General features: G+C 45.4%; 1 pseudogene; it reads right to left on the reverse strand.

Moving 5' to 3' along the window:
- LOC146175231 (uncharacterized) overlaps positions 1 to 12,696 on the reverse strand; it is a 154,413-nt pseudogene that overhangs the window by 106,015 nt on the left and 35,702 nt on the right.

Genomic DNA, 12,696 nt, shown 5'->3' on the forward strand with positions numbered 1-12,696 from the left:
GAGGAAATTGGACAGTAACAGATAGGCAGCTAAAGTATTTAAATATCTGTACCTAAAAAGCGTTGACTCACAATGGAGGAAAAGAACTAGGAAACTAACTAGTAATTATGCTAGTAACAAGGAGGGAGAAATAAAGAGCATTAAGCAACAGGTAAAAAACACAGAAGGTAAAAATTGGATAAATTCTATGGAAAAGAAACAGAGTGTGGAATTATACCGAAAGTGGAAAATGCAGATCAGGAAGGAAGATTTCTTTGATAACTCAAGAGGCAGTGCCCTACTTTTTGAAGCTAGATCAGGGTGCCTTAGAACACTCAGTTACAAAAAGAAATTCAACAATGGAGATGACGCATGTGCTATATGTGGAAACTTCAGTGAAACAATTGACCATATTATACTCGAATGTAATGGTATCCATCCGGAAGTTGGTGCAGGTGCAATCACTGTTCCTGAAGCTCTGGGATTTAGAGATAACAGTGGCCGAGTGAATAAACTGGCGGTGAAAACTAGGAAAAAACGACCGGAAGATTGGTGGCTTAAATGGCCACTGTCCAGGGAAGGCCCTTTTAGGCGAAGGAGCCCAGTGTTTCGATCAGGTACCGGAGACAGTCTGTGCAAAATGCTACAGTGACACGCGCGCCGCAAAACATCGAAAATACAAATCAAAGCTCTCTCATGCTCTCCTTTAGAAAGCCAGGTTCCCCGTTTCCTGCGCTGGCCCGACGGGCCACAGTAATGACGTACGTACCGCGAACGACGTCCATTGGTCCGTCTCGCTGACTGACGGGAGAAGGATGGGTGTCTACCGCTCGCTGCGCGCTTTTCCCTCGCCACGGCCAGACTGAATCCAGCGGCGCGCGCTCCCTCGGCCGTTCTTTTTTTTTTTTTCGCGCTCGCGGAGTACCGTGCCCCACCTTCCGCCAAACGCGGAGGAGGAAGGGGAATTTGTCTTGCGGAGGCTAGAGACCTCGGGCAGGAGAGTGAAAAACCTATGCCAGGGAACGGAAGGATAGAAGCATGAGAAAATCGGGTGATTGCGGTGGCTGTAACTGCGTTATTAGTTACTCTTTTCAAAAACATTTTGCGGCCTTGCGTTCTAGGGGCGAAGCCTCACAGTCACCGGGGAAGAAAATATTTTCGACCGGAGGGTGGACAGTGGGCCTTTAAAAGCAGAGAAGTGACATAATGTTAGTAATGTAGGAACAAAATTTCATAAATAGAATGATGGTTTAGTTAACTATTCTAAATCAATAATTAAGACATAGGGAGGAAAATGAGCATGATAGCTACTGCTACCACCCCGTTTCAAAGGGGACGCTCCTATATTCCATCCATCCATCCATCCATCCATCCATCCACCCCATCCACCCCATCCATCCATCCATCCATCCATCCATCCATCCATCCATCCATCCATCCATCCATCCATCCATCCATCCATCCATCCATCCATCCATCCATCCATCCATCCATCCATCCATCCATCCATCCATCCATCCATCCATCCATCCATCCATCCATCCATCCATCCATCCATCCATCCATCCATCCATCCATCCATCCATCCATCCATCCATCCATCCATCCATCCATCCATCCATCCATCCATCCATCCATCCATCCATCCATCCATCCATCCATCCATCCATCCATCCATCCATCCATCCATCCATCCATCCATCCATCCATCCATCCATCCATCCATCCATCATACTATCTGTTAAAAAACGGGGCCCCATCTCACGCCGTCGCCTTGCGCGGCGCATTTATTTATTGCTGCTGACTGCTTTCATGTTTGTAAGTTATTGCTTTGTGGCGATATAGAGGAAAACCCTGGTCCTTCTGTTGCGGAAATGTTAGAGCTACTAGTGGAAGGTCAGAAAATAATTCGCAGCGATCTAGTAGATATTAAGCAAAGACTGGAGAATACTGAGAAAGCTGTGTTTGAATTTGGTGTGCGCATGGAGAAGGTAGAAGAGAATATTAAGGAAGTACACAAAAATTCGCAGCAGATACAAAGGCTGCAAGAAATTGTTGCAAAATACCGAGAAGAACTTAAATCGCAGAGGTCACGTCTAGCGGATTTGGAAGATCGTAGTCGAAGAAATAACTTAGTTGTGTTTGGCATTAACGAACAGGATGATGAAACGGAAGACGACCTGCGACGGAAGGCAATTGATGAGGTCTTTAATCAAAAATTGGGTGTTGATTGCTTGTCTGTAGCACGCATTCACAGAATGGGGCGAGGAGCCTCTATTTGCCCAGTTATTCTCTACTTCCAGAACTACCTTGAGAAGCAAATGGTTTGGCGTAACGTACGGAAGCTAAAAGATTCTGGTATTTCTATTCAAAATGACTTCTCGCCAGAAACTTTAAGAAAGCGCAAATTACTTTGGCAAAGCGGAAAAGCAGAGAAGGACGCTGGCAAAAAAGTAAATCTAGTTGGAGATAAACTACGTGTTGATAAAGCCTTTTACGTTTGGGGTGATTCGTGCAACATGCGAATGCCGGCTCGACGGACCGTTCAATCAGATAGATAGCGGTCACAGACTCTGCAGCGTCAACTACGCATGCTCTCGCTCAACGTCAGAAGTATCGTGAATAAAACTAATAGCCTGGAATGCCTGCTTCTTTCATATGACCCTCATATAGTCGTCCTTACAGAAACTTGGTTACATGATGGCATCTCTAGCGATACAATTGTTCCAACTGGTTACAAAGTATACAGGCGTGACCGGTGTTCTCGTGGTGGAGGGGTTGCCGTTATAGTGAAGTCTTCTGTTGCCGTTACTGTATTAGACCAAATACCTGACCACGAAAGCTTATTTTTGAATGTATCTCTTTGGGGCACTTCCTTTCTGCTATGTTCAGTTTATCGTCCACCCAACTCTGCAAATTCGTACCTTCAAAAACTGTATGATCACCTGCTGGCAAAGCGTTATTGTAATACCATATTAACTGGCGATTTCAACCTGCCAAGCGTGAATTGGCCATGTCTGGCATATGGACAATGTGATGACAATAATACTATCTTGGATATCATGTTAGCTCTGAATTTAGATCAAATGGTTAGAGAACCCACACGTGAGAGAGCCCTTCTTGATTTGTTTTTTGTCAGTGAAATTTTTCCAATGGCTTTTTGAGTGTTGAGCGTGGCATTTCAGGTGATGACTTGTTGTCGTTTTGTTGGTCTTATAACTATGAACGGACGTCCGAGAATTTACCACCTGTACGTATTCAAGACTTTAATCGATCAGACGGCACTGCTATAACAGACTACCTACAAACTTCTTTAGTTATTAACGAGAGCGATGATATTCATGTTTTGTGGAATAGGTTTAAAAAATCAATACTTTCTGCTATTGAAACTTTTGTTCCTCTGAAAAAAATAAAACCTAATCGAAGGAATGCTTGGGTCACCCGGGAAATTATACACCTGAAACGCAAAATAAAACGACATCGTAGGCAACTTAAGGCTCCTACTGCAACCTTTCAAGAATTAAAGCACGCGTTAGCATAAAAGTTAATGATGGCAAAGAACCATTACTCCCAAGTTATTCTCCCTTCATATTTAAATACTTATCCTAGCAGATTTTGGAGAGATCTAAGTAAGAGAAAGGAAGTTATAAATAGAGTGAAAACGGATGAAACTGTGTTACTTGATAGCCAGAAAATTGCGGATTCTTTTAATCGTTACTTTCAAAGCGTTTTCACATTGAAACCTGTCCTTACTAAACCGAAAGAATGTATAGATCCTAGTAGTATTCCTTCCATCTCAACAGAAGGCGTATTATCAATGCTACGCCAACTTGACACAAAGAAAGGCTGTGGAGTGGACGGCATTCCAAACACTTTTTTAAAACGCTATGCTTCACAGATTGCTGAGTATTTAGCCAACATGTTTTCAGTTTCCTTCCGTACAAGCGATTTACCATTCGACTGGAAAGTAGCACGTGTAGTGCCTATTCACAAATCAGGTGATCGATCAATACTATCCAATTACCGTCCTGTATCAATAACTAGCAGCTGTTGCAAAATTATAGAACACATTCTGGCGGGTATCGTTAGGGATTTTCTCAGTGACAAAAACATTTTATCACCTTTCTAACATGGATTCCGAAAAAGAATGTCAACAGTTACCCAACTTGTGTCAACTGTTCATGAATTATCCTCTGCCCTTGACAATTCCGGCCAAATGGACATATTGTTCTTGGATTTTGCCAAGGCCTTCGATACGGTCCCACACAATAAACTTATTCATAAATTAGAGCTAATAAGTCTTCCACAATATATAGTTCAATGGATTGAGGCATACTTGGAAAAGAGGAGTCAGTTTGTTGAGGTGAATGGTGCCATTTCCGAATCACTGTGTGTCACTTCGGGTGTACCGCAGGGAAGCGTGTTGGGTCCATTACTGTTTCTTATATATATAAATGAGTTGCCTGATGTTATTGCAAATTCTGTATCCATACGATTATTTGCAGATGATTGCATAGTGTTTAAGCAGATAAGGAAAACTTCTGATCATGGTATTCTTCAAGCCTCTTTGACAGCTATTGACAAATGGTGTATGGAATGCAGCATGAAACTTAATGTCAAGAAAACTGTACTCCTACGTGTAACAAGGAAAAACATTTTAGCCCATTTACTTATTCCCTACAAGGCTCAGATATTAAAGAAGTAGCAAGCCATAAATATTTAGGGCTGACACCAATCAACTGGACTGGTCATCGCATATCTCACAATTTTGTTCTTCGGCATTCTCGACACCCTGCTTCCTAAAACGCAAACTTAATCGCGCCCCAAAATATCAAACTTTTGGCATACAACATATTCATCCGAACTAAGCTCGAGTACGCCTCTATCATTTGGGATCCTCACACAAAAAAGAACATAACTGCTCTTGAAATGATACAAAGGAAAGCAGTCAGGTTTATTTTCCACAAGTACAGCAGATCTGATTCTCCCAAACAGCTGATGGTAGAAAATGACATCCCGCTCCTTTCAGTCCGCCGCAAAATGAACAGAATTTTGTTTCTTCGTAAGATTTTGTCACAGGAAGTTAATATTCCATTACCTAACTTTGTCCAACCTTCCACTGCCAGACGAACACGACACACTAGGGAACATATGCTGCAACCTGTCTTTGCCCGAACAAATTCATTTAAGTACAGTTTTTTCCCACGGACCATCTCTGATTGGAATTTGATCCAGAATTTCTTTTCCAAAGCAGTAATTTTAACAAGGCACCGGAAGGTCATTTGTTTGGTTAGGCTGCTCAACTTTCAGTACTTTATATCTGTTTCCTTTGTTCATGCCGAATTGTGCTGTGTGTTATTGCCTATTTTTATTTGTTAGACTGTCAAATTGTTTAATAATTACTATTACTATTATGATTCCTTTTTTCTCGCCGAATTGTAGTGTGTATTGTATATTTTGCTTTTTCTGTGTGTGATTGTTACCTGGTATGCCCCTCCTGCTTGGGCAATAAGGCCTGCAGTATTATGAAATAAATAAATAAATAAATAACCACGGCCGCGGCCTGACTTCCGCTCTTCTCGTCAAGCCCATGAGATCCCGCCTCCAGCCTATACGCTTCGTCAGGTTGCAAAGAAAAAGAATGTTTACCCAAGCCAAACATAGCAGAAACATAGCACAGTCAAGACCCATAGCCATACTAGCATAAGCATAGCCAGAGCATCACCACAAGCGGTACAATAGCAGAACCCACGTGTTGCTTCGCTATTACCAGGCTTAACCAAGCTAAGCTAGAGCCAATTTTTTTACTTCGGTAATCACATAAATTAGTATTGTATTCTGCCTAGAAGAAGGATAAACACAAAGTAGAAGGAAACCAACGTGCCGATGGCGGGAACCGAACCCACGGCCTCCGAATATCGCTTCCGGTGCTCTTCCAACTGAGCTACATCGGCCGCTGTCCCCCTTGCCACTTTCTTGGGTATTAGTGTTGTCTGTATACGAACATTGAGAGTGTTCACCAGCGCCATCCTCAACCATAGCGGTGGACCTGGAACGTCCTGTGTTACCGCCAGCGTCACGTAGAACGTGATTTAGAGCGAGAGCGAAAGCTGTGCTAGAACCCTCTCATGCTACCTATGGCTTCAAGACTGCCCGAACCGATACCCCCGTAAGCTACAGCAGATAAATGAAGGGTATTGCGAGGTACGGGCTGCGGACTCCGTGAAGGTTTTAAACGGATCTTTATTTAGATAGAAGCGACCCAAAGAAAAACCCTCGGCCCTCAGTCACCAGCGGCTGCGGAACAACTGACCACGGCGACGGTCAGACCTGTGACGCAGCAGGGGGTGCTAAGAAACTATGGCTCCGCTGGACAGGCCACCATTGGAAACTGACCCCGGCAACGTTTAAGGCTAGAACCCTACCTAGTGAAGCCAGCTTAGCAGTGCTGTTAGAGGAACTAGAGGGTATGAAATGGGATGTCATAGGGCTTAGTGAGGTTAGGAGGCCAAAAGAGGCATATACAGTACTGAAGGATCGGCATGTACTGTGTTATCGAGGTTTACCAGAGAGGCGATAACTAGGAGTAGGTTTCCTTGTATATAAGTATATAGCGGGTAATATAGATGAATTCTATAGTATTAATGAGATGGTGGCAGGCTTCGTAATTAGGCTTAATAAGCGGTATAAACTGAAGGTTGTACCGGCCTATGCAGCTACATGTAGTTATGATGACCAGGCAGTTGAAAGCTCCTACGAAGACGTAGAATCGGCAATGCGAAAAGTAAAGATGCAGTATACTTTACTAATGGGCGACTTCAAAGCCAAGGTAGGGATAAAGCAAACAGGAGAAAAGGCAGTAGGTGACTATGGCATTGGTTCTAGGAATAGTAGGCGGGCGTTACTAGATGAGTTTGCAGAGCGCAGTACCTTCCGAATTATGAATACCTTCTTCAGCAAACGGAAGAACCTGAAATGGGCGCGGAAAAGTCCTAACGGGGAGACTAAAAATGAAATGGACTTCATAATATGTTCAACCCCCCCATTATGGAAGATGTAGAGGTAATCGGGAAAGTGCGATTCAGTGACCACAGGATGGTGAGGCCGCGAATTAGCTTAAATCTGAAGAAGGAATGCCACAGATTAGTAAGAAAGAAACCCATCAAAGAATTAGCGGTGAGGGCGAGGGCAGATGAGTTCAGGATTTCGTTACAGAATAGATATTCACCTCTAACCCAGGATGGCGACAGATTAGTAAGAAAGAAACCATCAATGAATTAGCGGTGAAGGGGGCGGGGGTGGGGGCAGAAGAGTTCAGGATCTCGCTACACAAGAGATATTCAGCTCTAACTGAGGATGGCGACATTACCCTAGAGGCAAGGAACAATAATTTCAGAGATATCATTACTGAGTGCGCGGTAGAAGTAGGCGGTAGGATAGTTAGAGAGGATACCGGTAAGCTGTCTAAGGAGACGCAAGATTTGATTAAGAAACGCCAGAGTATGGAAGCTTCCAATCCAAAAGACCAGATCGAATTGGCCGAGATATCAAAGCTAATCAATAAGCGCAAGGTGGCCGATATAAGGAAGTATAACATGGAGAAAATTGAGCATGCTGTAAAGAACGGGGGAAGCCTTAAAGCGGTAAAGAAGAAATTGGGCATAAGCAAAAACCAGATGTATGCGATAAGGGACAAGGCGGGCAACGTCAAAACGAATATGGACAAGATAGTCAAAGTAGCCGAGGAATTCTATACAGATCTCTACAGTAGCCAAAGTAGTCAGGACCGTAATGAGATTGGCGGTAGGGAAAAACAGTCAGACGTTGCACCAGTGACGAAGGACGAGGTCAAGAAGGCACTAAAAACTATGAAAAGGGGGAAATCAGCGGGAGAGGATCAGATAACTACAGATTTGCTGAAGGACGGGGTGATATCGTGCTAGAAAAACTGGCCACCCTGTATACGCAGTGCCTGGTGTCATCGACGGTACCGGAACCATGGAAGAATGCAAACATTATCCTCATTCATAAGAAAGGGGACTCTAAGGACCTTAAAAATTACAGACCAATCAGCTTACTGTCTGTTCCGTATAAGGTATTTACTAAGGTAATCGCTAATAGAACCAGGCCAACCTTAGACTGCAATCAAGCAGGGTTTCGGAAACGGTACCCTACTATTGATCATACCCATACCGTCAATCAGGTGATAGAAAAATGCTCGGAATATAAACAGCCCTTACACATAGCATTCATTGATTGCGAAAAAGCATTTGCCTCAGTTGAAACTTCGGCAGGGATGCAGGCATTGCGAAATCAGGGGGTAGAGGAGCCGTACGTGAAAGTTCTCGAAGATATATATAGTGGCTGCGCAGCAACCGTTGTTTTGGATAAGGAAACAAAATTCCGATAAAGAAAGGTGTTAGGCAACGAGACACACTCTCCCCAGTACTATTCACAGCTTGCTTAAGGGAAGTATTCAGACTTGGAATGGGAGCAGTTATAGGATAAGGGTAGATGGAGAATACCTCAGTAATCTGCGATTTGCTGATGACATTGCCGTGCTAAAAAACTCGGGGGATGAACTGCAAATAATGATTGATGACCTAGACAGGAAAAGTAGAAAGGTAAGCTTGAAAATCAATATGCTGAAGGCTAAGGTAATGTTTAACAGCCTCGGGAAAGAACAGCAGTTTACATTAGGTAGCGAAGTACTGCAAGTAGTAGGCGAACATGTCTACTTAGGGCAGGTAGTATCCGCAGATCCGGACCATGAAAAGGAAATAACAAGAAGAATAAGATTGGGATGAAGCGCATTTGGCAAGCACTCGCCGATTATGACTAGCAGCTTACCGGTATCGCTCAAGGAGAAAGTATAGAACAGTTGCATCTTCCCTGTACTCACCTATGGGGCTGAAACGTGGAGCCTAACCAAGAGAGTTCTACTTAAGTTGAGGACAACGCAGAGGGCTATGGAACGAAAACTGGTAGGGGTAACATTAAGAGATAGGAAGCGTTCACAGTGGGTCCGAGAAATAACTCACGTTACCGACATTCTAGTGGAAATTAAGAAGAAGAAATAGACATGAGGAGGACATGTAGTGCGAAGAGAGGATACCGATGTTCGCTGAGGGTAACAAACTGGATTCCAAGGGAAGGAAAGCGTAGCAGGTGGCGGCAGAAAGTTAGGTGGGCGGGGGAGATTAAGAAGTTCGCAGGGGTGAAGTGGATGCAACTAGCACAGAACCGGGTTAAGTGCAGAAATATGGGAGAATACTTCGCCCTGCCGTGGGTATTGTCAGGCAGATGATGATGATGATGACCCTAATAAAGAATAGGGCCCCAGGCCCTTAAAAGGTAGCGAGCTCCCCGAGCAGCCGTTCCCGTCTGCTGCAGGAGGAAGACACCTCTTCACCGCTACTCGTGGTCACGTGACCCAGCCGCGGTTCCCGGAAGCGATGGTTCGTGGATGGCCGATCCGGGGCCACCCCAGAGTTTCAATGCGGAGAGAGGGGAAGGTGACGGTCACTCTTCGCGACCCTCATAAACATGTCAAGTCCGAGCAGGACGCTTTCCTTCCTAAAGAGAGCACCGCGCCCTCGCTGGCACCCCGTGGCGCGGTGGGTCTGCTGGCGCACTCGCAGCACAATGTTCAAGTATTAGAGTGTTCACAGCCACCAGCTACTCGGAACATAACAGACTTCTCCCCCGGATGAAGTCCTTCGCCGAAGCTGCGCCCCCAGATGCAGGGTAGGGAGAAGGCGAACACAAAGCATAATACTCTCGCTCGCTTTGCACGCACACATTCACGCAATCACTGGTCGGTGGTGCCCAAGCGACGAACGATTTCCAGACGTCGTTACTGAAATTTTGCCCCATGCTGGTCCTCACCAACCAAGCATTCGGCCCTCGGCAACATATGGAAATAATACAACACAAATCTGAACGAGAGTTCTGAGAGGCTTTTTTTTCAACGCCTTGTAGCCTAGAAACCTCTGCTCAAACCGTCTGCATTCCCGTTCTCGCTTCCCTTTTTGTAATTTACGCCGAAGTTAAACTCCTGCAGTATGAGGCTCCATCTCAGGAGTCGGCCAATCTTGCCCGACATTTGCTTCAGCCAAGACAAAGGACAATGATTGGTCTCAACTGTGAATTCTGTACCTTGGATGTAGCAAGAGAGCTTCTGAATGGCCCCTACTATAGGCATTCTTTTTCAGACGTGATGTACCCTTCCTCTCGCGGTGTCAGTTTCCGACTGAGGTACAGCACGGGATGCTCCTCGTTGTTTTTGTCATTCTGGGAAAGTGCGACACCTAGGCCGCGATTGCCAATGGAGAATAAAGGGTGCAGAAAAATCTGGCGAGACCAACACTGGCCGCGAAGTCGGAGCTTCCTTCAACTTTTGAAACGATTCCTCTCTGGCTCGTGTCCCGTTGACTACGCCAGCCTCCTGCTTCCGCAGACTATCTGTAAGTGGACTGGCCAGTTCTAAATAATTAGGGATGTAACGCTGGTAGTAACCAGTCATACTGAGGAAAGATCGCACGTCCCTTTTGGTTATCGGCCTGAGAAAGTCACTGATAGCCGCCACTTTAGTTTTCAGGGGCTCACGCTTTCCTCGTCCTATTTCGTGTCCCAAGTAAGTGACACCCGGTCGGCCTAACTGGCACTTGTCTGCTTTAGGCGTCAATCCTGCGGCCCTACATCTCTCAAACGCTTGTCTTACGTGCTCCAAGTACGAGTCCCAGTCCCTCGAAAATACCGCCACGTCATCTAGATAAGGCAATGCGAAGTCACTGAGAACTTCAAGCACCCGATGCATCAGTCTAGAAAAAGATGGAGCATTTACAAACCGAAACACATTGTAACGATCTGAAATATCCCCAGAGGTGTGATGAATCCTGCGTAGCGGCTGGCTCTATCAGTTAAAAGGACCTGCCAGTAGCATCTCACCAATTCAAACAAGGAGATGTACATAGCCCCGCTTAGAAGCTCCACACCTTCCTCGATTTTGAGCAACGGGTAGAGTTTTTCCCCTTTGATAATCCACGCAAGGTCATGGCTGCTTCCCGGGAACTGCAACGAGCAGACATGGAGAGCAGTAATCGCTGCTTCCCTCCTTAATCACCCCCAATTCCAGCATTATGTCGACCTCTTTCCTCACAACTTCTTGTGTCCTAGGAGACGACAGGTATGGCTTAAACGTGAAAGGAATCTCAGATATCAATTCGATATCGTGGAATACCAAGCCGGTTTTTCCTGCTTTTGCTCTCGGAAACGGTCCAACCACGGCCACAACTCTCTGGAAAGGCTCGGAACTAATCGATACGCTCACTCTTGAAGCCCTCCACTTAACTGCCGATTTTTCCACTTTCTGAGAAGTCTCGCACGTTCGGAACAAATCCTTAACTTCTCTGAAACATCCCGGCCAGTAGAGCTCCTGAAGCAACCTTGCTTTCGTTTTCTTTATGCCAAGGTGTCCAGCCCAAAAATTGTAGTGGCAAAGATGCAGCAATTCCCTGCAATATCTAGTAGGTACTAAAAGCTGATCAAATTTCCTTCCTCGTTTGTCTTCATAATACCTGTACAAAAGACCGTTCTTCTCCCGGAAGGAAATGTTCAGCGACGAGACGCCTTCCGTCAAATCGCCACTAAATACCTTTAGAGTCGGGTTGCTCTGACCTCAGCTTCTGTCTTTTTGCCTCAAGTAGCTGATCAAGGCTACGTGAAGTAGGAGCGACAAAAGAAGTGCGTAACTCACTTTCCATCTCATTAGAACGCTGACTGCTCTGTGACGTGAGCGCTTGGTCAGCCTCACTCTAGACCGGCCTTTCAGGTCCCTTTTTATCCTGTTCCACTACTACCTCAGGATTAGCTGATTTGCTGGCATCAATTGAACTGTCCCGATCGATGTAGATCAACTTCTGAGAAAGTTGTGGCACTTTAGCCTGAATTAAAGCCATTACTTGGGCTTCGTCGTCATCGAAGCCACAACCCGCTTCATATGATTCCGAGCTGTTTGAAAAAAGGTTAAGGTAGCCTTCGGGCAGACCCTTCGACACAGCCGCTACTGTGTTTAGTATGCCAAATGGCCCCTCAATTTTAACATTAGCCATTGGCAGACAAACGGAATCTTCACTTACTGCCTGACGTATTCACGCACACTCCTACACATAGTCTTCTTTTGCAACAATTTAGGGTGGACTACGTCCATGGTTGCGGCCGAATCCCTGAGAACTCTGCCCAGCTGACCATTTACTGTGCACTCCTTAGTGTACGGTTTCAGGAGTTTGTTGTTACTCGGGTGGTGTCTCACTGAGGCGAACAGCCGCCTCTCTTTCATGCAGTTTCGCACAAAATGCTCCGGCTCTTTACAGTTGTAACATGCAAAGGGTCTCCTTTCTTCAAATTCTGCCGTATGATCACTACTCTTCTTACTACCTGATTCGTCGGCTCTGCGTGAAGAATCGGGGTGCAGTGAACCACGTTCTCTGATGCGGGATTCTACACGAGGATTCTGCTGCTCTTGATGGTAGAGTTTCAGTCCCTGAGTCTCATTTCTCATCTCTTGCCCAACCTTAGCCGGCCTAAAGCTGCCGCTTCACACGTATTCATCTGCAAGCTGCGCCGCTTTCTCCACGGACAGTCCCTCTTGCCTGTCTCTGACCCAAAAACGAACATTTTCAGGTAAAGTCTCAAAAATTTGTTCAAGGCAGATCC

The sequence above is a fragment of the Amblyomma maculatum genome, chromosome 11 (assembly GCF_055883805.1).
Source record: "Amblyomma maculatum isolate TAMU_Amacu chromosome 11, ASM5588380v1, whole genome shotgun sequence".
NCBI classification, from domain to species: Eukaryota; Metazoa; Arthropoda; class Arachnida; order Ixodida; family Ixodidae; genus Amblyomma; species Amblyomma maculatum.